The sequence below is a fragment of the Lepus europaeus genome, chromosome 21 (genome assembly GCF_033115175.1).
Source record: "Lepus europaeus isolate LE1 chromosome 21, mLepTim1.pri, whole genome shotgun sequence".
Taxonomy (NCBI): domain Eukaryota; kingdom Metazoa; phylum Chordata; class Mammalia; order Lagomorpha; family Leporidae; genus Lepus; species Lepus europaeus.
The window spans coordinates 46,885,584-46,910,141 of record NC_084847.1 but is presented as its reverse complement, the minus strand read 5'-3'; the positions used below and the strand labels follow the sequence as shown (position 1 = coordinate 46,910,141).

Below are 24,558 nucleotides of genomic sequence, written 5' to 3'. Positions count from 1 at the left end.
AAGCCATGTGCTAAATCAACCTCTTTTCTTTACAAATCACCCAGCCTCAAGTGCTTTATTATAGTAGCAATGCAGAATTGGACTGATGCGGTATCTCTAAGTATCTTATTCTAATGCTCTTATCAGATAAACCAAGCCATGTGTATGAAGAAGGGAGGGGGGAATCCCCAGTTGTATGTTGGTCCTTCCAGCCATAGTATTCTGCCTCTGCACTCCATTCATGTCAGGCTTGGTCAGGTCACTTTTTCAGCCAATGAAATGTGAGTGGAAGCAGGAGCTGCATCCAGTGAAAAGCTCAGAGGGTGGAGTCAGCAGCTTATTCTGCCTGGAACACCTGTGCCCGGTATCAGACTCGAAGCTTTGAGTCTCGGCCGCTCTGCTGTGGATCCAGCTGCCCATTAATATGCCTGGGAAGGCAGCACATGATGGCCCTAGTGCATGGCCCCTGTGCCCACATGAGAGACCTGGATAAAGCTCCTGGCTTCGATCTGGCCAAGCCCATTGAGGCCATTTGGGAAGTGAACCAGTGAATGGAAGATTCTGTCTCTCCCTCCCTCTCTCTGTCTCTCTCTGACTCCATCTTTCAGCTTCTTCTGGGTCTCCCACATGGGTGCAGGGGCCCAAGGGCTTGGGCCATCTTCTACTGCTTTCCCAGGCCATAGCAGAGAGCCGGATCAGAAGAGGAGCAGCTGGGACTCTAACTGGTACCCATATGAGATGCTTGCGCTGCAGACTGGGGCTTTAACCCACTGCGCCACAGCACCGCTCCAATAAATCTCTTTTAAAGATCGGTAAAACCATCACCCATGGTAACTTGGAGGACAGATCTCTATTGCACAAGTTTTGGCATTAGATTGCAGGTTTGTTCATACACTGGTGACAGCTGGTCACCTCCTATATGGTACTACACAACCGTGATGGACTCAGGGCACCGTTTGGTTTGTAAGCCATTCAGAAATTTCTGGTCTTGTGAGGTTAAAAGAAGCAATTGTTTCTCATTTCCAACTAGTAAACAGATAAAACTGAGAAATGCTTCAAACAAGAGCACAAGGCCATGAAATGAAATAAAAGTGTCCCTTGATAAAACCTCTGTATGCATTCAGTTGCTCTCCTAGGGCAACTGTTTTTAAAGTTGGAGAGAAGCATGTCCCCAGAAAATAACCGGATGTGGCTCCCAACATGAACTCATTGGATCAAGGAGATTAAAAAAAAAAAAAAACATGATAAAGTTCTTGAGAGAGCTGATCTGGCCAAGAACCAAGAACAGCCTTGGGTTAAATAACACAGTGGGGACAAGCGTTTGGTTTAGATGCCAATTGGGGTGCCTGTATCCCATAACAGAGTACCTGGCTTCAGGCACAGGCTCCTTCTACCCTGGGAAGCCTGGATTGGGTCCCAGGTTTTCTTGGTTGCAGCCTGGGACAGTCCTGGCTAGTGACTGGCCATTGGAAGCATTTCAGGAATGAGCCAGCCGATGGGGGCTCTGTCCGTCTGTCTCTCTGCTTCTCGAATACATAGAAAAAAAAAAAAAAACAAAGACACTATGGCTGTTCAAACTTCCAAGTGATCTTTGGGTTTCCCGATCTATGGGCACAAGCCATTTATAAAGATAAGTGACACAGGCCCCTGGAGAGGCCGTGTTCTGCTCAGTCTAATTGGATGCAGCAAGAAAAGGGGAAAAGGACCCATCTCCCAGAGGGTGGAGTTGGGAGTCATGCATGGAGAACAAGGAAATCTAGAGCAACTTCCCGGAAGCAGAGCTGGGGTCTAATCCTGGAAAATGCCTCCACTCCAAAGTCTGCTCCCCAGGATTCCACCGTTGCTCTGAGCCTCCAACTGCGATCTCTCTCTCACATTTCGCTTTCTGGGTGGGGATGTTTGCGGTGCTTTGTATGACCATGGTCCATCATGAGATGTTGAGGGCGAGGGGTCTGGGGAAAGGGGAAAGGAGTTACCTGTCTTTTCAAGCTCCCGTATCTCCATGCCAGGGCGACCCACATCCAGACTGGATGTGTCACGTGGAGCTTTGAGATCTCAAGTCTGATGCCTCCAAACCGCGATATAATGCAACCTCCTCTTTATAGTATCCGACCTTAGGTATTCGGAGATAGCAACCAAGAACAGCCTAGTCCACAGGGAAATGACTATTTATGGGCAAGAGCGTACACTGTAACAGGCTGCCCTGCTTACACTCATCTGACCCCTGCCCCCACCCTGTGAAAGGATTATGTCTCCTTGTTTGCCATGTGGGATGCTGGCCAATTAAATGAGAAGGGAAGTGATCTAGGCAAGCTTCGTTAGTCCAAGGGGAAGCTTCAAAGCCATTGGATTTTCTGCTGTTTATTTTTCTCTTGCTACAAAACACTTAACCAAGTATGAGGGCATACATTTACATTATTATTATAATTTTCAATTGTTGTTTATTTGAGAGACACAGAGAGCTCCATCTACTGAGTCACTCCCCAAATACCCACAATGAGCAGAGCTGGGCCAGGTTGAAGCTGGGAGCTGGGAACTCAGTCCAGGTCGCTGACCTGGATGGCAGGGACCCAATCATTTGCATCATCACCTGTTGTTTCCTATGGTGTGTATTAGCAGGATGTGGGAATCAGGAGTGGGAGCCAGGACTCGAACCCAGGCACTCTGATATGAGACGACATGAGTGTCCCAATGGCTAAGCCAAAATTTATTTTGTTGGAAAGACACTTTGCAATCTATGCATAATATTTTCATAACATGCATTTTTCTTTCTTTCTTTCTTTTTTTTTTTTTTGACAGGCAGAGTGGATAGTGAGAGAGAGACAGAGAGAAAGGTCTTCCTTTACCATTGGTTCACCCTCCAATGGCCGCTGCAGCTGGTGCACCACGCTGATCCGAAGCCAGGAGCCAGGTGCTTCCTCCTGGTCTCCCATGCGGGTACAGGGCCCAAGCACTTGGGCCATCCTCCACTGCCTTCCCGGGCCACAGCAGAGAGCTGGACTGGAAGAGGAGCAATCGGGATAGAATCAGGCGCCCCAACCGGGACTAGAACCCGGTGTGCCGGCGCCACAAGGCGGAGGATTAGCCTATTGAGCCTCAGCGCCGACCATAACATGCATTTTTCGTGAATATTTTGAAGACCCCCTGATGGGAACTTTTCCTTCATCCGGGGTCCTGGAATAAATACAACACAAGCAGATCTTTGGCCAACACATGAAGGAGCTGTGCTTTGAGTGAGAAACCAACCCTTGTCAGCCACTAAGACTTTTCTGTGGAGTAACTCAGCCAAGGATGAAGGCAGAAAGGAATGTGTTGAGTCAGTGTGCACCATGATCAGAGGATGGTGAAGACATTTTCCCCTGATGCTTGCATTGTGAAGCAATTCCTACCTTGCTCTAAAAATACTCATTATTGGAACTAATTATCCTGGGTTACTTAAACTTGCTGGGAAATCTACCTGATTCAAGTTCAAAGCCATTTATAGAAGTAGGGGCAATGGAAGGGGAGGTACAAAGCAGGCTGCTTTCTGCATTGCAGTTTAATAACCACAGAAGTGAATTTTGACAGTCACCCAGAGAACAGCCTGGGGTCATTCTCCTGACTATTGGCTGGGCAAGCACAGTCTTGTTGGCCTGTGTGCAGGGAGTAGGCTGGGAAGAGGCACGAAAGAGGGTGATTCACAGATGAGACAACTGGGACCCCCCGGCCCCTGACCAGAGATGAAGAACGACAAGATCCGAGAGACTGGGAAAATGAGTAACCACTTCCTGGAACAATCCATCAAAGAGCTGCAGTGCTTGGAAATGCTGCCTGGCTGAGAGCTTCCTATAACTTAGAAATGAGGCAAAAGTACAGACCAGGAACAATGCAGGTCCTAGAAATCTGTAGTTTTGTCTACCTGGGTCCTGTTTTCATCGTAGGATGCTCGTTTCTAAACAAACGTGGTGGAGTAGGACTCCGCAAGTAATCCGTATTGTCAGAATCTCTGTCTCTCTCTCTCTCTCTTTTTTTTTTTTTGACAGGCAGAGTGGACAGTGAGAGAGAGAGACAGAGAGAAAGGTCTTCCTTTTGCCGTTGGTTCACCACCCACCCCCCACCCCCCCCAGTGGCTGCTGCGGCCGGCACGCTGTGGCCGGTGCACTGCGCTGATCCGAAGCCAGGAGCCAGGTGCTTCTCCTGGTCTCCCATGCGGGTGCAGGGCCCAAGGACCTGGGTCATCCTCCACTGCACTCCCGGGCCATAGCAGAGAGCTGGACTGGAAGAGGAGCAACCGGGCCAGAATCCGGTGCCCCGCCTGGGACTAGAACCTGGTGTTCTGGTGCTGCAGGTGGAGGATTAGCCTGTTGAGCCGCGGCGCCGGCCCAGAATCTCCATCTCTCAATGAAAAACTAGAAAATAAGTCACCATAGGACAGTGTGGACATAATGCCAATGATCACCCCTTCTCTGATTGTCAGCACATTCACGTCCTGAATTTTTCTTCAATTAATTTTGAAACTCACTACTTTTTGGGAAAATCAGCCACAAGATGATCTTTCTTAGTTTATTTATTTATATATTATGACTTTCATTATTATTGGCTTGCAACACACTGAATATACACAATTTTATTTCATTCAAATATGTTTGTTTGAGGGGCAGAGAAAGGGGAGGGATTTGAAGCCAGATGGGGAGCTCTCCAAATGCCCACGATGGCTGTGACGGGCGGGGCCAAAGTTGGGGGCCAGGAGCTCAGTCGAGGTCTTCCACTGGAGAGAACTGGTGGGAACCCAATTACTTGAGCCATCATCACTGTCCTCCAGGGTGTAGTCAGCAGGAAGTCGTGTCAGGAGCTGGGGCAGGTATTAAAAACTCTTACATGGGATGTGGGTGTCTTACCACCAAGCTAAATGGCCACCTGGTGTTGTGGCACAGCCGGTATTTTTTTTTTTTTTTTTGACAGGCAGAGTGGACAGTAGAGAGAGAGAGTCAGAGAGAAAGGTCTTCCTTTTGCCGTTGGTTCACCCTCCAATGGCCGCCGCGGCTGGCGCGCTGCGGCCGGCGCACCGCGCCAATCTGATGGCAGGAGCCAGGTGCTATCCTGGTCTCCCATGCGGGTGCAGGGCCTGAGGACTTGGGCCATCCTCCACTGCACTCCCTGGCCACAGCAGAGAGCTGGCCTGGAAGAGGGGCAACCGGGACAGAGATAGAGAGAGGTGGCAGGGATGGGGTGTGGGGTGTGGAATCTTACATCCACTGGTTCACTCCCCAAAATGGCTGCAATGGCTGCAGCTGGGCCAGGCCAAAGCCAGGAGCCAGGAGCCAGGAGCCAGGAGCCAGGAGCCAGGAGCTTCATCCAGGTCTCCCACATGGCTGGCAGGGGCCCACCACCTTGGCCATCTTCTGTTGCCTTCCCAGGCACATTAGCAGGGAACTGGATCAGAAGCGGAGCAGCTGGGACCTGAACCAGTGCCCACTTGGGACATCTGCCCAGCAGGTAGTGGCTCAGCCTTCCATGCCACAGCCCCAGCCCCATCAAATAAATGTTTAAAAATAAATAACACATGCCCACCCTGGCCTACAACTTTAAATCTCTCTCAATACTGATTATTTCCCATTTCTGGCTTGTAATTCTATTTCTGTTTCTAATTTCTAACTTTTAATTTGTGTTATTTGTTTCCTGTTTTTTTTTTATTGTTGTCATTGTCATTTTCCCTATTTTTAGGTCATGGTTAGAGAATTTGGCTCATTCATCCATTAAGCAATTTTTTAATATAGTGGAATATCTGTAATGTCAAACACACAAATATATTTATGTTTATTCATTACATTATGGAGTCTTATTTTTCTATGACCTTATTTTTCTATGCTTTGTCAAAGATTATGAGTATCATTAAAGTCTGTGTAGAGAATTATATCTCCATAAATCTTTCTTACAATCCTAACAGTTATAAACATTTTTGTTGGCTTTTATTTACTTGAAGGCACAGAGAGATCTAGAGAGAGAGAGAGGGATCAACATAGAGATCTCTTTCTTCTAAAGGTTCTCTCCCCAAATGCCTGCAACGGTCATGGCTCTGCCAGGTGGAAGCCGGGAGCCCGGAACTCTATCTGGGTCTCCCATGTAGGTGACAGGGACACAAGTACTTGCACCATCATATGCTGCCTCCAAGGACACTGGAATGGGACATGGAGCCAGGATTCAAACCCAGCCTCTCTTGGAGGGGATGCAGGCACCCCACGAGTGTCTTAACTGCCTGCCCCTGACATTGCAACAATGAAGCTATTCTTTCCTGCAATAAGATTTATAGGCCAGTTCAGCAGACAGCTGAGGATGGCCGTGTTACACACAGTGATGGAGGGACACCAGTGAGCAGGTGCATGGCCGGGGGAGGCGAGGATGGCTTGCTAACCCCTGGGGAAGGGCAAGCATATCACAAAAGGCTTGCTGGGAAACGTGTGTGCAATCAAACACCTAAAGGACAAAGAGCTGCGTGTGCCAAGCGAGTGGGGGTGGGGTGGAAGGATGAGCAGAAGGGGAGGAAGTGGAAGCAGCCACAGCAAGACTTAGAGGTGCAAAGGCGTGACCCATTCCCTGGGTGGCAGCATGCGGAGGTCCTCTGAGGACCTGGGTTCCTTAGGAGGAGGTGGTGGGGATGAGGCAGGAGCAGATCAACACGGGCCCTGAACGCTCGGGTGAAACCTGGATTGTTTCTATTTGTTTTTACTCTACAAATAGCGCAGTGCATGTTGTACAATTGCATCTGTTTTTCAGTGTGCACTGCTTTAGACCGATCCTACTGTGGTGCACCCACCACCATCCATCCATCCATCCCCAGAACTGTTTCCGTCTTCCCTAACACTCTGCACCACCAAGCAATCTCTCCCTACCCCTCCCTCGCTGCAGTCCCTGGCAGCGTCTGGTACCTCATGCAAGTGGGATCCTGCAGCGTTTGTCCTATCACCACTGCTTGTTTCACCCAGCACAGTATTTTCAAACTTCATCCGTGTTGTAGAATGCATTGAACAGTGCTCCACTGGATGTGTAGACCTCATTGTGTGTATCCCTTCTTCCAACAGCTGTCCCTTGGGTCTCTTCTGCTTTGTGGATGTTATTAACAGTGCTGCCTGTTAATGTACATTCGCAAGTATCTGCTCCCGCCACTGCTTTTCATTCTTTTGGGTGTATAATAGAAGTGGAATTGTTGATCCCAATGACACGTTTATGTTCACATGTTTGAGCGACAGACCCTGGTTTTAGGCTTTGGCGTACATTGGGGCACCTAGCACCAAAGGATGTTCACCAGAGACAGGATTGATCAAGTTTGAGTTTGAGAAAAAGGACACTTTACGGATGTAAGAGGTGGGATGACCAGATAGGAGGCCACTGAAGGGACCCGTTTGGAGACCATAACGTTCCATGGAGCAATTCAAGAGCCGTGGAGGAGAGAGGTGGGCGAGATTTGAGGGCTCAGTGTGTGTTGCATGTGAAGGAGAATGGGCCATCTAGGGTGACATCTGGGGTTCATGTTCCGCTGAATAGAAGCAGAGAGAAGGACGGAAAAGAGAAATGACAAGTCTGATTCTGAGTGTGTTCCTTAGGGATTTCTGTGGGACAGCCCAATGCAACAGCCCAGGATTCAGCAGGATGTAGAGATACGGGCATAGGATACAGATTGGAGGACCGTTTGCATACAGGTGATAATAACATCCTCAGCAAGAAGTGTGTAGGGTACAGACCCTCAAGAACCGCATTCAGAGTAGATGCACAGGTGGGCAGCCCCCAGGGCGGAACGCACACAGTGCGCCTTTCACTCTAAGCCACAATCAGTCGTTAAAAAATACCTAAGTGTTTTCTTATTGGAAAAAAAAAATCTGTTTTTACATCCCCATGGCTATGCTTGTTTGTGCCCAGTGTGAGTTCTTCTGCTAAAGATGTGTCTCATTCTTGGTTTTTAAACTTTCTGTGTTATATTTTAGAGGAACATCTCTTATGAGGAGAATAGAGCTGCGTTTTTAAGAGATCTAATGTGAGATTGCATCTTCCAATGGCGGATCTTGTTCCATTTCCATGTACAAGTTGCGCACCCCTAATCTAACGATCTGAAATCTGAAGTGTTCCAACACCTGAAAGATTATGCCTGCTAACCCAGTGCCACCTGCAGAAAACCCCACACCTGATCTTGCGATGGGTTGCAGTCAAAATACAACTGAAAATGTTATGTGGAATTATCTTCGGGCATATATGAAATAGAAATAAATCTTTAAATTTGTACTTGACTCCTAATCTCAACATATATCATATATATGTATATCACTATATATGTGCATATATTCTGAGATCCAAAATAATCTGAAACCTGGTTTTGGATAGGGCTACTCAACCTGTATTTTTATAAACCTGTTTGGCTGTAAATGTGCTTCTGTTGATTGGTCACCTGCTTCCTGGTCTTCATGTCTTACTTTGCCTTTTGACTTTTTTATAAGGAAACTGCACATCCTATTTTTTATTCTACTGGTGGATATTTTTCCATTTATCATGTATGTTACTCAAACTACCATTTCTAAACTTGTCAAATTCTAAATCACATCTTTTCATCTTGGACAAGAATACCACCAAAGTTTTGCTGAAAAATGGAATGAAAAGAAAAGTCTATTTCGGTGCAAAAATCTGAAATCCATGCATATGAAGGATCTTCCAAAAGTTCATGGAAAATCCATATGATGAGAAAATTCTGCTTAGATTTCAAAAATGTTTTACACTAAAATAAACTTAACTTTTAATTCCACTTTCTTGCAAACTTTATGAAGTACCCTCTTAGGCAGTAACAAAATGTGTGTGTGCGTGCATGTGTGTGTGCGCGCGTGTGTGTGCGTATATATATATATATATATATATACACACACACTCCACTTTCTTAATTCTTCCCCAACCTGTCTCAGTCTCTGTAAGTTTAATTTGAATTTATTATGACACATTTTCTACTATTTTCATCTTTTCCTAGAATAGTATTTGGCTTCTCCATTTAATTTTGTCACAGAATTTGTGACAGCTCCTGCAACTTCATTATAGTTAATTGATTTCCATGTGTATGTCCATTTCCCATGGCTGTCGCAACCCCAGTGCCTAACTGACACCCGAATGTCCGCTACAGACTGTTAACAAAGAATTGATGAGGAGGCATTGATGCATATAACATTTGCTGAGTTCTTATAATTCTGATAACGCCCTTCTATTCCTTCTCTCATGACAGTCAACTGAGTTGGGCTAAGATTCTAGAATTTCACAAATGTCCCCCTCAAAGCTGCCCTGAAATCTTTTTCAATTCCTTCTGTTGTTTAATGTGGGGATGGATGGCGGCCCCAAGGGTTGGATGGTGGCCCCAGCTTTCTCTTGAGGATCTTTTGTTTCTTCCTTGACACTGAGAAGTATTTCACTACCTTCGAGATGTTTTCTGTGCTATGTTTAGGGCGACACTTTAGCTCTAATTCTGGCTGAGGTTTAGTGAGGGGCCAGGGTTGGAGTGTGTTCCCCAGGTTGCATGTGTCAGAGACTTAATTCTCAAAATCATCTATTCACACTGCTTTGGAGAGGTGGGAGCTTTGGGATGTGATTGGGCCATGAGGACTCCACCATCACAAATTAATTTACTTATTTCTAGATGAGTGGCACAGTGGGCTGTTGATGGAGGACCAAAGGATGCTGTCCCTGGCACACTGGCTCTGTCTCGCTGCGTGATGCCTCCTGCCACACCAGTGACCCAGCAGGGAGGCTTTCACCAGATGCTAAGCACAGGCTGGCCCTGAGCTCTTGCACTTCCCAGTCCCACGAGCTAGGTAAAAACGTGTGCACATTCTTTATTTGTACAGTACCAGTGTTATTTGTAAAGCATTCACTTATGGCAACAGAGAATGGGGCCAAGTCTTGAGAGTTTAGATTTTTACACCAATGCCATCATCTGCCACTTGACTGTTGCCTTGGGACCATTTTGGTCATTGTTTGTTTCGTGTTCTAGTTCTTTCTTCTAGATCAGACTCACTGGGAAAGGGGGAGAGAGACAGGGCGAGTGAGGACTATCATCTGCTGGTTCACTCTCCCAATGCCTGCAGAAGCTGGGGCTGGGCCAGGCCAAAGCCAAGAGCCAGGAGCTTCCTCCAGGTCTCCCACATGGGTGGCAGGGACCCAAGCACGTGGGCCATCTTCTGCTGCTTTCCCAGGCGCATTAGCAGGGAGCTGGAAGGGAGGCAGAGCAGCTGGGACGTGAACCAGCGCTCTGATATGGGATGGGCGCGTTCCAAGCAGTGTCTTAGCTGCTGTGCCAAATGCCAGCCCACACAAGTTATTCTTCCTTTGGTTTCCATTCTTTGTTTTCATCTTTTCTTTAATACATTTCACCTCTTTGTTTTGGACTCCCTATCACTATTTTTTTTTCATGCACATTAATTCTAATCCTTCCTGCCTGTATGGAAGACTTTAATTCTCTAGTTTCATTTTGAGTTATTGCATACATGTGTTGTTCTAATCCATTCCTTTTGTGCCTCAGATGGTTATGGCTGCTACTAAAGGAAAAAAAAAAGATCCAGAAGTCTCTTGCATCGCATTTAAAGATAAAGAACACCAAATAGGCATCTTTTACCCTTTTCTCCTAATTTTGTTTTCAGAGACCAGCTCCTTGTGCCCCTGGTCCTTAGGCATCATCGAATGCTATCACTGCTATTGTTTCTGTTTGCCTCTATGTGAATGAGACGTGAACAATCTAAATACAGAGCTGATTGAGAGGGACTTGAACCGGAGTCCATATGGGATGCCAGCACTGCAGGTGGAGGCTCAGCCCGCTACGCCCAGCTGCTCCTCTTCCAACCCAGCTCTCTGCTGTGGCCTGGGAAAGCAGTAGAAGATGGCCCAAGTCCTTGGGCCTCTGCACCCATGTGGGAGATCTGGAAGAATCTCTTGGCTCCTAGCTTTGGATTGGTGCAACTCTGGCCATTGCAGCCATTTGGAGAGTGAACCAGTGAATGGAAGACCCTCCTCTCTGTTCCTCCCTCTCTTTCTGTGATTCTACCTCCCCAATAGATAAATAAAAATCTTTTTAAAAATGGCTGGCTGAGAGAGACTTGGAGCACTGTTCTCAGGCCCCGGCTGTCTGCTGGTCTGGGGTGACGTGTACTTTGGCTGCACCCAGCACCTTCATTCTCAGGCCCTAGAGAAGCACGGTTCTCCTATGGTTGGAGATCACTGCTCATCCATGGTTCACCCAGCACAGGTGGTTCTCAGCATGTGTTCCCCAGCCCAGCAGCACTGGAAACTGACTACAAATTCAATTTCTCTGGCCCCACTCCGGACCTAGGCATTGAGAGACCCTGGGGACGGACATAGCCCTCCAGCGGATTCTGGTGCTTACTGGAATGCACGTCAGAGGTAGGTTGGATGGGGAGAAGTTGGGGAATGGGTATGAAGTCACAAGTAGATGGGAGGGGTAAGTTCTGACAGCTTATTGCACGGTAGGGTGACTGGTTAACAGCTGTGTAGAGATGGGGGATGGGATGGAGAGAGAGAGAGAGAGAGAGAGAGAGAGAGAGAGAGAAAGAGAGAGAAAGCTTCCCTCCACTGTTACACCTTCAAATGGTCCAAATAGAAGCCAGGAGCCCAGAACTCCATCCAGGCCTCCAGGCCTCCCACGTGGGTGGCTGGGGTCCAAGCATTGGGTCATTCTTGCTGCCTTCCCAGGCACATTAGCGGGGAGCTGGATACAAGATGGAGCAGCTGGGACTCAAGCCAGCTCTTTGATATGGGATGCCGTCATTGCAAGCAGCAGCTTAACCCACTGCACTAGGACACTGGCCCCCTAACATGCTGTCATATATTACAAAATAACCGTGAGAGGTATTTGAGTGCTCTTGCCACAAAGAAATGTTAAATGCCTAAGGTGATGGCTAAGCCAAATCTCCTGCTTTGATCCATACACATGGTACCTATGTACCAAAACATTATATTTTAACCTTTCAATACGATTCATTATTACGCATCAATTAAAAAGAAATTTCAAGGTTCGTACAGAATGACAGTAAGCCCAGGCATAAAAGCAGACCCCTCTCCCATCACATGCTGTTCCCCTGGTGACAAATGTCCCCAGTCTTCCAGCTCTGCCCTCTGCTGCGTGGTGCACCGGGACTGGACACCGATGAGCAGGTGCAGAAACAGAAGGGTTAATGAGACAGGGCCATCAGCACCTGTGGCTCCGAAGCAACGAACATCCATCCAGGTCCCAGGATATCCCAGAGTTAGGTGTGAGCAGCGGAGGTCAAAGGATTTCCCCTGCTTTTTTGGGCTCTTCTGTCCCAGTGTGATCCAGAGGGAGGAGTGTGTGGCCTCAAGCTGGGTCTCTTGGTTCGGCTCCCTCTGTCAGGTTGGGGGCAGGGAAGGGGGACTCTCTGGCTGCCAGTTCCCAGAACTCCAGCACTGATCTTATGAATGTTTCTGTGCACACAGAGGGTGAGCCCTCCGAAGGTCTACAGTGCAAAATACTCAAGCGACCCACTGTGCCCAGCACAGAGCCTGCCAATGTTTGTTGAATGAATCAATGCGACTCCTCCGTTTGTATCAGAGTGCGATCTTTCCTCCCTGCCTTCCCTCCCCACTCATCGCCTTCACCCCCAAATCCCTGAGGCCACCAGGAGGCGGGGTTCTCTGCAACAGGACTTCCCTGGTTCAGATCCTCTGCGGGTCTGCAGCGGGAGAGCAGCACAATTGAACTTGACTTCCCACTGCCTCAGGGCGGGCAGAGTTCCCAATGAAGCAGTGAATCCAGGTAGGAAGAGATTGGACCGCTGACTGGATACAGCTTAGAGTTTGCAGGTTGCCACCAGCTGCCCCCGCCCAGGGGCGGTTGAGGGAGGGAGCTGCACCTGCCATTCCCCATCCCTGACTCACACAGGGACCTACACAGCTGGGGGTAGCAGGTGAATCCAAACTCAACTGCTGCAGAAGATGGGGGATTAATTGAATGGCACAGTTCTCTCCCTGCCCAGGAGGAAAGGATGGGCAAGTATTTCACACCTTGATGCTTTGTTCTGTGCAGCCACAGAAGGCTCCATCCCACCCTGTGACAGCTGCCCAAAACTCACAGTCAGCATTCCTGCCCCAGGGACAGCTCTGGTTACCAGTGGCAGCAGGGATGCCTGTAGCCCTGGGGCCTGCGGACAGAGTCCTGGGCAGCCACAGTCCCACCTCCACAGGTAGCCCATGTCTCATCCATTTATCTTGGTGCAGCACAAGAACACAGTCTTCCCCAACTTACCCTGAGTGCCAATGGCACACAGCCATGCCAAGTCGATGGATGACCCACATGTGGTCTCCAAAGGTTTGTGGAAAATGCAAATCGTGAAAAAAAAAAAACTATGTGTAGATTGCAAAATTTTTGCACCAAAGTAAACATCTCTTACAATTTTTAATGTGTTGATCTTTGCTATTTGAAAGGCAGAGAGAGAGAGAGAGAGAGGGAGGGAGAGAGAGAGAGAGAGAGAGAGAGAGAGAGAGAGAGAAACATCTACCATTTATTTACTGGTTCACTCTCCAAAATGTCTACAAGAGCCAAGGCTGACAAGGCAAAACCAGGATCCCAAATGTCAGTCTGGATCACCCATGTGGGTGACAGGGACCCAACTACTTGAGTTGTCACCTGCTACTTCCTAGGGTGGGGCCAGCACTCCAATCCAGACAGTCTGATATGGGACACGGGCACCCCAAGTGCCAAATGCTGCTGCCTATTTTTTTTTTTGACAGGCAGAGTGGACAGTGAGAGAGAGAGAGACAGAGAGAAAGGTCTTCCTTTTCCATTGGTTCACCCCCCAATGGCCGCTGCTGCCAGTGCACCGCGCTGATCCAAAGGCAGGAGCCAGGTGCTTCTCCTGGTCTCCCATGCGGGTGCAGGGCCCAAGCACTTGGGCCATCCTCCACTGTACTCCCGGGCCACAGCAGAGAGCTGGACTGGAAGAGGAGCAACCGGGACAGAATCCGGAGCCCCAACCGGGACTAGAACCCGGTGTGCCAGCGCCGCAGGCAGAGGATTAGCCTATTGAGCCTCGGCACCGGCCAACCTATTTTAAAGATTCTTATTCATTTGAAAGACAGACAGACAGACAGACAGGAAGACAGAGTAACTTTACCTTCTAATTTCATCTCTGTCTTTAATGTGCTGTACATTGCTATTTAATGCTATAATTAGTAATCCAATGGTAGTTTTTTCACTTGATGTTGCTATATGGGCAAAATGTTGAAATCTTTACCTAATATATACTAAACTGATCTTCTGTATACAAAGAGGATTGAAAATGAATCTTTACATGAATGGAAGGGGAAAGGGAGCGGGAAAGGGGAGGGTTGCAGGCGGGAGGGAAGCTATGGGAGGGGGGAAGCCATTGTAACCCATAAGCTATACTTTGGAAATTTATATTCATTAAATAAAAGTTTAAAAAAATATTTTATGTATTTGAAAGGCAGAGTGACAGAGAGGGACACACACACACACACACACACACGGTGCCAGTCTGCGGAAGAATCCACTGGACTTGTGCACATCTTTCCCTCACCTGGAGTGAGACCAGGTGAGGGCAGGGAGGGAGCCAGGGGCAGGCTGTGTGACTGTCACTTTCAGCCTTGCCAGGAGCCAGCTCAGGGGAGCCCGGGCTCCTGGGGAGCTGAGCTCAGCCTCTGCAAACTCCCCCTGGAGTAAAGACGGAAACCCGCCTGCCACCGGAGTTAAGATTGAGCACCTGTTTACTGCTACGGTTGGAAGGAAATTTTCCACTTGCTGCAGGACCTACGGATCGGACGTGGGACTCACAATGTGTGGATGACCCTGAAAGACTTAGTCCTCTGCAGGACAGCAAAACCCCAGGGCAGGGGTCTGCTCCAATCCCACCCAGGCAGCCACCCTCCTCCTACACTTCTTCCAAGGTGATCAACCACGGGGCCAATTGGAGGCGACTGTGCAGCGGCCTCTCTGCCCGCCCCGAGGAAGGGAGGTGTGAATTTGTCGTTCCCAATTTTGCTCTTGACCTCCCCATTGTGCCCAGGGTCCCAGTGGTGCCTGGAGCGCTTTTCTTAAAAAGCAGCGCCCTGCACACGAGCCAGCCACATCAACGAGTCTTAGAGGGAACTGCTACTCCCACCCCCACCGTGGGGGAGGTGATGTGGCTGTCACCCACGAGTTCAGAGACCAGACAAGTGGTGCAGCCAAAGACCAGGGCCGCTTTGACTGAGGGGGAGGGGTTGTCCCTTGGTATCCATGGTGATTGTAGCTGAGCTCATCTGAAGCCAGGAGCCAGGAGCTTCTTCCGGGTCTCCCATGCAGGTGCAAGGGCCAAGAGACTTGGGCCATCTTCCACTGCTTTCTTAGGCCATAACACAGAGCTGGATCAGAAGTGGAGCAGCCAAGACGCAAACCGGCATTTATATGGGATGCTGGCACTGCAGGCAGAAGCCTAGCCTACCATGCCATAGCACTGGCCCCAGCTTTCCCCAACTTCTGATGGTTCAACCTGACCATTTTTTCAGCTTTACAGTGGTACAAAAACATGCCCATTCATCACCTTCTTAATTTTCTTTTTTAATACAGTATTTAACCGATTCCATGGGACATGCAATACTTTAGTGTTCAACAGGCTGTGTGTTAAGATGCCTGTGCCCAAGTGCAGGCTTGGGCAAGCATTAGTACATTTAGCAGAGCTCACATGATGCTGTCAACCTTGGGTAGCCTGGGCATACATCACTGTGCTTTTCCACTTAGACGTTGCCGACTTAGGATGGGCTGAGCCAGTCATAACCTCATCATATGTTAGGGAGCAGCTATAGTTAGGGGAGACAGAGACCATGCAAAGAAACATGTGCACTAAAGAAAGCATCAGCAGGTGAGGCGTTGCTGTGCAGCCCAAGGAAGCAGAAGGAGAGCTGGGGAGTCGCTGGGGGAATTGCAATTTCAAATAAGGATGTCAAGGGAAGAGCAGGAGGAGACGGTCGCCTTGGAGAGGAGACATCAAAGAGGTAAGGGTTGGGATGCAGGTGGGTGTTCAGGAGGAGAGCCTCGCAGGCACAGGGAAAAGCGAGAGCAAAGACCCGGAGGCAGGGCCCTGCAGGGAGCAGAGGGCAGGCGTCTGCACACTGAACGCACAGGTGTCAGGAGCAGAAGCCCGCTTCGCCTTTGCAAATGGACATAATGACTGCTCCCTCCTGCTAAAATTATAGGTTTGGTTTCAGAGCATGGGGCAGAGGAGAGGCCTGTCAGCAGCGCCCTGCTCCCAGGTGCCGCTGCCACCGGGATGGGGGCCTTCACCGTAGCAGTAAATTACTCCAGCTCCCGCTGGGGTGCAGAGTGTGGGAGAGACCCAAAGAACCCAGCTTCCCGCTCTTCTAGTAGCGGATTTATGGGAGGGTGACTTTTTTTTAGATTTATTTATTTATTTAAAAGGCAAAGTTAGAGAGAGAGAGAGGGAGAAGTCGAGAGAGGGAAAGAGGGAGAGAGAGAGAGTGAGAGAGAGAGAGAGAGAGAGAGAGAGATCTTCCATCCACTAATTCACTCTCCAAATGGCCACAATGGCCGGAGCTGGGACAATCTGAAGCCAGGAGCCAGGAGCTTTCTCTGAGTTTCCTACGTGGGTGCAGGGGCCCAAGCACTTGGGCCATCTTCTACTGCTTTCCCAGGCGCAGAAGCAGGGAGCTGGATTGGAAGTGGAGCAGCGGAGACTCGAACCGGCGTCCACATGGGATGCCGGCACTGCAGGCGGTGGCTTCATGGGCTATACCACAGCACCAGCCCCAGGAAAGCTGAATTTTGGCTCCAAAATCACCCACATCTTAACCCCAGGAACCTGTAGACTGGTTACGTGATAAGATTTAAAAAATAGCACTGGACAGGTGGGATTAAAATGAAGGACCCCGATGTGCAATGATTAACCTGGACCACCTGGGCACGTCCCGATGGAGAGCAGGCAGGGAAATATCAATACAGTGAAAAAGCCAAATGAGGAAGGAAGCCGAGGTCAGGTGCATTTGGATGTGGGGGAGGGGGCCACAGTTGTCATCAGCCAGGAAAGAGACGCTCCCCCTGGAGCCTCCAAAAAGGCACCACTCTGATTTTAGCCCCGGAAAACTGAGCGTGGGCTTCTGATCAGAAACGTAGGATACCTCTGTGCTGTTTCAAGCTGCCACATCTGTGATCCTTGGTGACAGCAGCCGGAGGAAGCAAACAGAGTTTTCTTTGGGTTTCTGTAAGGCAAAGGCCTTTAGGTGAGCAGCTTGGGTCTGCAACAACTCAGCGTGGCTTGAGTCTGGACATGGGGGAAGCTGTGGTCTGTGGGAAGCGGGTGGTACCCTGATGGAACGGAGCTAAACTGTGAACGCCCTCTACAGAGCTGGTTCCTATGGGACACAGGCTGAGGGTCCCAACAGAGCGCCCCCCAACTGCTCTAGGCCCTGGGGGACTGTAGGCAGAGTTGACTGTGTCTGTGGGTGTGGAAACAGGAGGATGGGGTGGGCTGGAAGAGATGTCTACGTCCTCACAGCTCCGGAGAAGATACGGCACACACAAGCCTCTCGCTCGTCCAGGTGCTGGGGCTGGTGTCGTGGCACAGCAGGTTAAGTCCCCGCTTGCTATGCCGGCGTCTCATAGGAGCAGCGGTTCCTGTCCCGGCTGCTCTGCCTCTGATCCAGCTCCCTGCTAATTCGCTGGGGGAAAAAGCAGAAGATGGCTCAAGGGCTTGGGGGCCCCTGCACCCAGGAAGGGGACCTGAGCGGAGTTCCAGGCTCCTGGCGTTGGGCTTGGCACACTCCTGGCTGTTGCTGTCGTTTGGGGAATGAATCAGCAGACAAGAGAGGTCTCTCCCTCTTTCTCTCTCTCCCTCCCTCTCTCTAACACGCTGCCTTTCAAATCAAATAAATAAGCAAATCTCTTAAAAAAAATTTAAAAAGGAGGAGGTGTTGATGGCTCCAAGTGGTTTGTTCTGTGAATCCATGTAGAAATTTCTGAAGGCTGTGTGTGTGTGTGTGTGTGACTATATGCTTAGCAAGAAAACATAGAAAATCTTCATGAACTCGGTTCCTAGGCAGATACTGTCATACAGTGGCTGTGTGACCCATTGGAAGTTGCTAAACCTCTCTGTTCCTTCGCTTTCCCTCTGAAAAATAGCACTGATGTTATGGCATGGGATTGTCATGTGGATGAGTTATTCTTTGAATTCCCGCATTTCGGTCTCCCGGCTCTTTGTTTTGTCATGGTCCACAGCTAAGGGGAAACAAAGTGGTTCTGTTCGTTACCACCCAGATAGGAGACCAGCGCCTGCCCTGAATTTGCATCCTTGGCTGGCAACTGCAATGATTCCATCTCTGCGGCAGGTTGGACGCCAAGGTTGGCCAGCTCAGAATTCTGAGAACGGAGACCTTGAAGGCCCTGGTGGCCGAAGCACGCCTGCGTTTTCCTCCCTTAGGGAGCATCGCGTAAACTCCCCACCGCAAGAAAGCGGCTGCCGGAGATGCACCCCTGACCCCCATCCCTAGACAAGTCATTGTCACTGAGCAGCCTTAGAGGGAATGGAAGCCATGACAGGTGGGCGTTTGAGGAAGAGGGAAGACCCCACCGCCACCAGCTGCAAGGCTGTGGGAGGCAACGTGGATTGGCTCAGGCTGGACCAGTGAATGGAGGCTGGCTTTACCCTGATCCTAGTTGCAAGCACAGGGACCTTTCTATAGATGGGCACAGAATCAGCCACAAGGCCCCCAGAGCTCCGGTCAATGGCTTTGCCATTTTGTCCTGCCCTGTCCCCACTCCCAACATCTGGAGCCTTCGTGCCCTGACCACCCCGAGCTGCTGAGCTGCTGCAATGCACAGCAGGTTCACTTTCATCCCTGGGTGTTTGCTGATTCTTTGTGTCAGGAACACCACTCCCTGACCGGTGCCCTCCTGGCAAACCTGTGCCCCCTGGCGGCCTCCACGTCTGACTTCCTCTGGCAAAGCTCTCTAGCATCCCCAAGGGTTCCTGTGTCTCCCTTCACGGGTGAGCCACGCCATCCTATCCTAACCCTCTCACCGGTCCTGCCACAGTGTGGGAAAGTTGCCCAACTTCTGTTTTGCTCGTTGGAGAACAGCTACCAAGCCCTGTTTGCAGTTCTGTTGCCACAGCACCTAGCAAACGAGAGCCCTTGTCTGATATTTGTTGAATAAAAGAATGTGTGCACTATCGAGAGAAATGGACAAGACAACCAATGCATGGAGGGAAACTCCTGCTTGCAAAGACAAATAAGGGAAGGACTCAACAGAACATCGAAGCAAGAGGAAGAGTTGGAAGAAATCGATTTAAAAAATAATTGATTTTTATTTCATCTGAAAGAGAGAGAGAGAGAGAGAGAGAGAGAGAGAGAGAGAGAGAGAGAGAGAAATTGATCTAGCCATTCCCCCAAATGCCCACAACAGCCAGGGCTGGGCCAGGCTGAAGCCAGGAACCCGGAGCTTAATCCAGGTCTCCCACTTGGGTGGCAGGGACCTAAGTCTTTGAGCTATTACCTTCTGCCTCCCAGGAGGCACATTAACAGGAGCAGCCGGGACTCGAACCAGGCACTTTGTGCAGAATGCAGGAATACCAATCTGCATTTTAACTGCTCTGCCAAATGCCCACCCCTGCTTGAAATCCAGTGGCAATCAACACACTTCAAGAATGGCCAGGGCCGGCACCATGGCTCACTTGGCTGATCCTCTGCTTAAGGCACCGGGACCCTGGGTTCTAGTCCAGGTTGGGGCACCAGATTCTGTCCCGGTTGCCCCTCTTCCAGGCCAGCTCTCTGCTGTGGCCCGGGAGGGCAGTGGAGGATGGCCCAAGTCCTTGGGCCCTGCACCCGCATGGGAGACCAGGAGGAAGCACCTGGCTCCTGGCTTTGGATCGGCGCAGCACGCCATTCCCAGCGTGTCGGCTGTGGCAGCCACTTGGGGGGTGAACCAATGAAAAGGAAGACCTTTCTCTCTGTCTCTCTCTCTCTCACTGTCTAACTCTGCCGGTCAAAAAAAAAAAAAAAAAAAAAAGAATGGCCAGCATGCAATGTGAAATGCGTAAAGAACATAAAAAGATGATCAAGTTCAAGATAAAGAATCCGAAGACCAAGATCAGATGGTTATGTAGAAGGGAAAGGGAGGGTGATAGGGGCTGGGCCCCTTCTGGGGCAGAAGTATCTGCACCAATTATTAAAGGTAAGGATGACTTAGTGGCACATTAGGCCTGTGATTATAAAATAAATGAAAATATGTTATTGCAAAAACTAAAAAAAAAGGAAGGAGTATCATTATATTCATAAAATTGTACCTATGAACTACATGAAATCTGCTCTTTATATTAATAAAAATTAATTAAAATACAAAATTGAAAGTAAATAAAAAAATTAAAAAGAATTCATTAAAAACAAATTAATTTTGGTTAACTTAGAACTGCACAAGGTTGAAAGAGAAAAGCATGCTGAACAAAAAGCTGCATCAAAAGCACAACGTGCTCCTTAAAAAACTGGGAATTTTTAAGTAGTTTGTAGCAAAGTTGAAAACTGTGTAAAAACAATAGAAAGTTCGGAAAACTAAGGTACCTGGTTCTGAGACTGAAAAGACACTTTCCACTGGTTATTTTTGTCACCCCCTAAAGTTCACGAGGATAGCCTTGACCCAGCACAGATGAGAGATCTTTCAGGAAACGAGGTGGGCATCTGAGCTCAGGTCCATGGCCCTCCATGCCTGAGCCAGACCACAGATACTCTCTACGGCACGAGCCCCCTTGGTTTCAGTGACCAGGCCATACCTATGGTGTGTGGGAAGGTGGGGCAGCTGTTCACTAACCAGATCATGAACACAGCACCCGGGTAAGCCACGCCTCCTCCTGTTTGCCTTACCCCATCATAAATAAAGCAGGGGCTTAGAAATGGCCACCCCGAGGTTTAGTGACTGGTTACAAATGTGGCATGTTAGATAAGAGGAAGAACTTCCCATTTTATGAACCAGACCGTTACACTCAGACTGAGGTTGAGCCGTAGCGTCTGCCTCTTAAGAAACAGCTCACAAATTAAGCACATGGATAAACTGTGCAGTGTTGCCTTTATTGGATTCAATTATACATCCTGGCCTCATCTTTTAGCATTTTCTTTGTTGCCTGTGCAATTTTAATTAGCTCGAGGAAAACAAACACTTTATAGAAACAAGTAACAGAGGTTGTACAATTACCAGCCCCATAGAATCACTTTAAAAAAGCAGGCTGACATCATGAATATGCAGTTAGGGAGTCAAGGGTGACAAGGTGACAGAACACACAAAACCAACAAGGGGATGGACCAAGGACCTTCCACTGGAAACTCCTGCCAGTGTGGATATCACTTGCATTTGAGTTGTGATTTGGAACATTGCAAAGCAAATGTTTACTTCCCCACTTTGGAAATATATTTTTATTCCACTGGTGTTGAACTTGGCCAGGTGGCTCCCTTTCAGTAACTAGGTATCAGCAGATGTAGCAGGCAGAAGCAGCTGGGCATAGCCTTGTGTGCCCAAAGGCATCCCAATGAGAACAACCTTCCCCAAGTTTCTGCTGCCCACGGCACACAGTGACCCAACTTGCTATAGAGACAGAGTGTGCAGGCTGCAACCTGGGCTATGCCAACGGGGTCTCAGCTGACTTGCAGATCTGTGACACCCATGTAAACTTCTGGGGATGTGTCGCCGAGTGTGGAGGTGGTTGTTATACAGCACTCACTAATGAGCTTGCAATTTCTAAGGGCAGGGGTGATGGCACGTTGCGAGCAGGAAGCAACACGGAGGAGGAGGGCGCACAATCAGAGCTGGATTTGGAGTGGAGATCACGTGCAATAGGCAGGCACCAGAAGAAAGGCTGACCCCAAGGTCACGGGCTTCACCCTCCAAGGAGAGGCAGCTTGGACAGGAACGTCCCCTACTGGACTTGTCCATGGTCCTGGCTGTCTCCACTCTCAGGAAATGTTGCTGGTTCACTGCGACTCACCCTATTCTATGTATGGCAAATTCTTTGCCATTAGTTATCCCTTTTTAGGCCAGGGGTGGATGTACTCGTGAAACTTGTGAAAGGGGGATCAAGCCACAAAGACTGCAAGAGAAAGCATTTCGGAGACTAACAGAAACAAACTCGTGAAAAGTATTCGTAGGAAGCGAGAGTCAGCTGCACACAGACATTGCTTTGTGGTTCCCTATGGCATTTACATAGGCACTCTCACCTTGGTTGATTAGGAGAAAACTAGTGAACATTTAAGAAACAAACACGGTTTGAAAAATCCATTAATGCCATAGCAGAAATGAGAGAAGCAATAAAGGCCGAAGTTTATCAATGAGAAAATGGACTCAAAGATGTGGATGGCAAAATAAATATCATCAGTCATGTTGTACAGAAAGAAAGGTTTAGGGATGAAGAGATATGAGAATAGATGCTAAAGAGAAAGAACACGGAATTGTAAAACATGGAAAATGGTGATTTCTACAGAAAAGTTAGGAAGAACTAGAACAGACTGCATAGCCAAAGTGTAACCAATTTTAAAACAAAACAAAACACATCCAGGGACCAGTGTTGTAAAGCCACTGCCTGCAGCACTGGCATCCCATATGAGCACTGGTTCGTGTCCTGACTGCTCCACCTCCCACCCAGCTCTCTGCTAATGCGCCCGGGAAAGCAGTGGAAGATGGCCCAAGTGCTTGGGCCCCTGCCACCTATGTAGGAGACCCGGATGAAGCTCCTGGCTTCTGGATTTGGCCTGGCCCAGCCCCGGCCCTTGTGACCATCTGGGGAGTGAACCAGTGGATGGAAGATCTCTCTCTCTCTCTCTCTCTCTCTGATTGCTCCTCTCTATCTCTGTAACTCTGTCAAATAAATAAATAAATCTTTAAAAATAAAAAAAAACACTTTCTGAATATTTAACACTGCAGATCTCTTAAAGCCTTATTTATTTATTTGGAAGGCAGAGGTACAGAAAGGCGGAGACAGAAAGAGAGAGACAGAGAGATGTCCTTCATCTGCTGGTTCACTCCCCAGATGGCTGCAATGGCCAAAGCTGCACCAATCCAAAGACAGGAGCCAGGAGCTTCCTCCAAGTCTCCCACGTGGGTGCAGGGGCCCAAGGACTTGGGCCATCTTCTACTGTTTTCCCAGGGCATAGCAGAGAGCTGGGTTGAAAGTGGAGCAGTCAGGACTTGAACTGGTGCCCATATGGATGATGGCACTGCAGGCTGTGGCTTTACCTACTATAGCATAGCTCCGGCCGCTTAAGCCTTATTTTTAACCAGGTAACATAATTTAAAAGATGGCTACACTTAGACATATCTCAATGATTGATGTAATAGAAATGCAAAAATAATGGAAAAATTCTGCAAACAGCTTGGCATAAAAAATGGGTTCATGGCAGGATAAGAAAACTCTTCTTGGGTATGTCCTCTACAACTTGAAACCCCACAAGACACAGGAGAGATGTTGTTGAGTTTTTAGGGGAAAGGGCTTTTACTTAAGAAATTAGGGGGAGAGTTTGGTGCAGGGTTCACGGCCTATATATAAATGCCTACAACCACACCCTGGCTCTGCTTCCAATTCCATCGTTCTGATAATTTCCATCCTGGGAGGCAACAGGTGCTGGCCCAAGTAGTTGGGTCCCTGCTGCACATGTGGGAGACTTGGACTGAGCCCCAGCTGTTGCGGGCATTTGAGGAACATGCCAGCAGATGGAATATCTATCTCTTCCTCTGTGTCTCTCTGCCTTTCAAATATATTAAAAAAAAAAGATTTGACACCTGTGAGGTTATGATTCTTCTACAAAAGGGAACAGAATACCAATCAGTTGTGGAGGAACTCAGAAAGCATAAAATCAACCACCCTTCCTAAATAAATTATTTAAAGTGCTCTTAAGCCCACTGAGAGAGGAACTAAAACGAGGGCTTCAAGAATGTGAGAAGCCATGGTATAAAAGAACTGTTTCTGAGGAAGGAAACCATCCAAATCGAAAACTTAATTTAAAACACATGTTTTGAATGTGACTACAGAACCAAATGCAAAAAAGGGGGTTACTTCTTGAAAGCAAAGACGTCCTATGAAAAAAACCAATGATTTAACCATACTGAGTTGGATCTAAATTCTGTAATACATAAGCAAAGATCAAAAAATAGGAAGAGGAGGGATAACAAGAAAAAGGTACAGGTTGCATTGCCCTGAAGATTAATGTTAAATGACAGTTGTATCAGGCTTGTTTATCAGGTTTCTGATTTTAATAGATGTGCACTTAGACGCCGTGTATAGCTGCATTGCTTATTTCAAATTTTGTTCTGCAGAAAATAGTTTCAGGAAATGAAGTGCTCTTCAGAAACACTCTCTTGAGGCTGGTGCAGTAGCATAGTGGGTTAAGCCGTTGCTTGCAATACCGGCACCCCGTATGGGTGCTGATTTGATTCCTGGCTGCTTCACTTCTGATCCAGCCCCCTGTTAAGGTGCCTGGGAAAAGCAGCAGAGGATGGCCCAAGTGCTTGGACCCCTGCACCCATGGGGGAGACCCAGAAGATGCTCCCGGCTTGAGTCTAGCCCA

At 48.5% G+C, this 24,558-nt stretch overlaps 1 protein-coding gene across 1 annotated transcript in view; it reads right to left on the bottom strand.

The window, feature by feature from the left end:
- The window catches only part of CALN1 (calneuron 1), a 543,987-nt gene that overhangs the window by 15,689 nt on the left and 503,740 nt on the right, over positions 1–24,558 (bottom strand). The window lies entirely within an intron of this gene.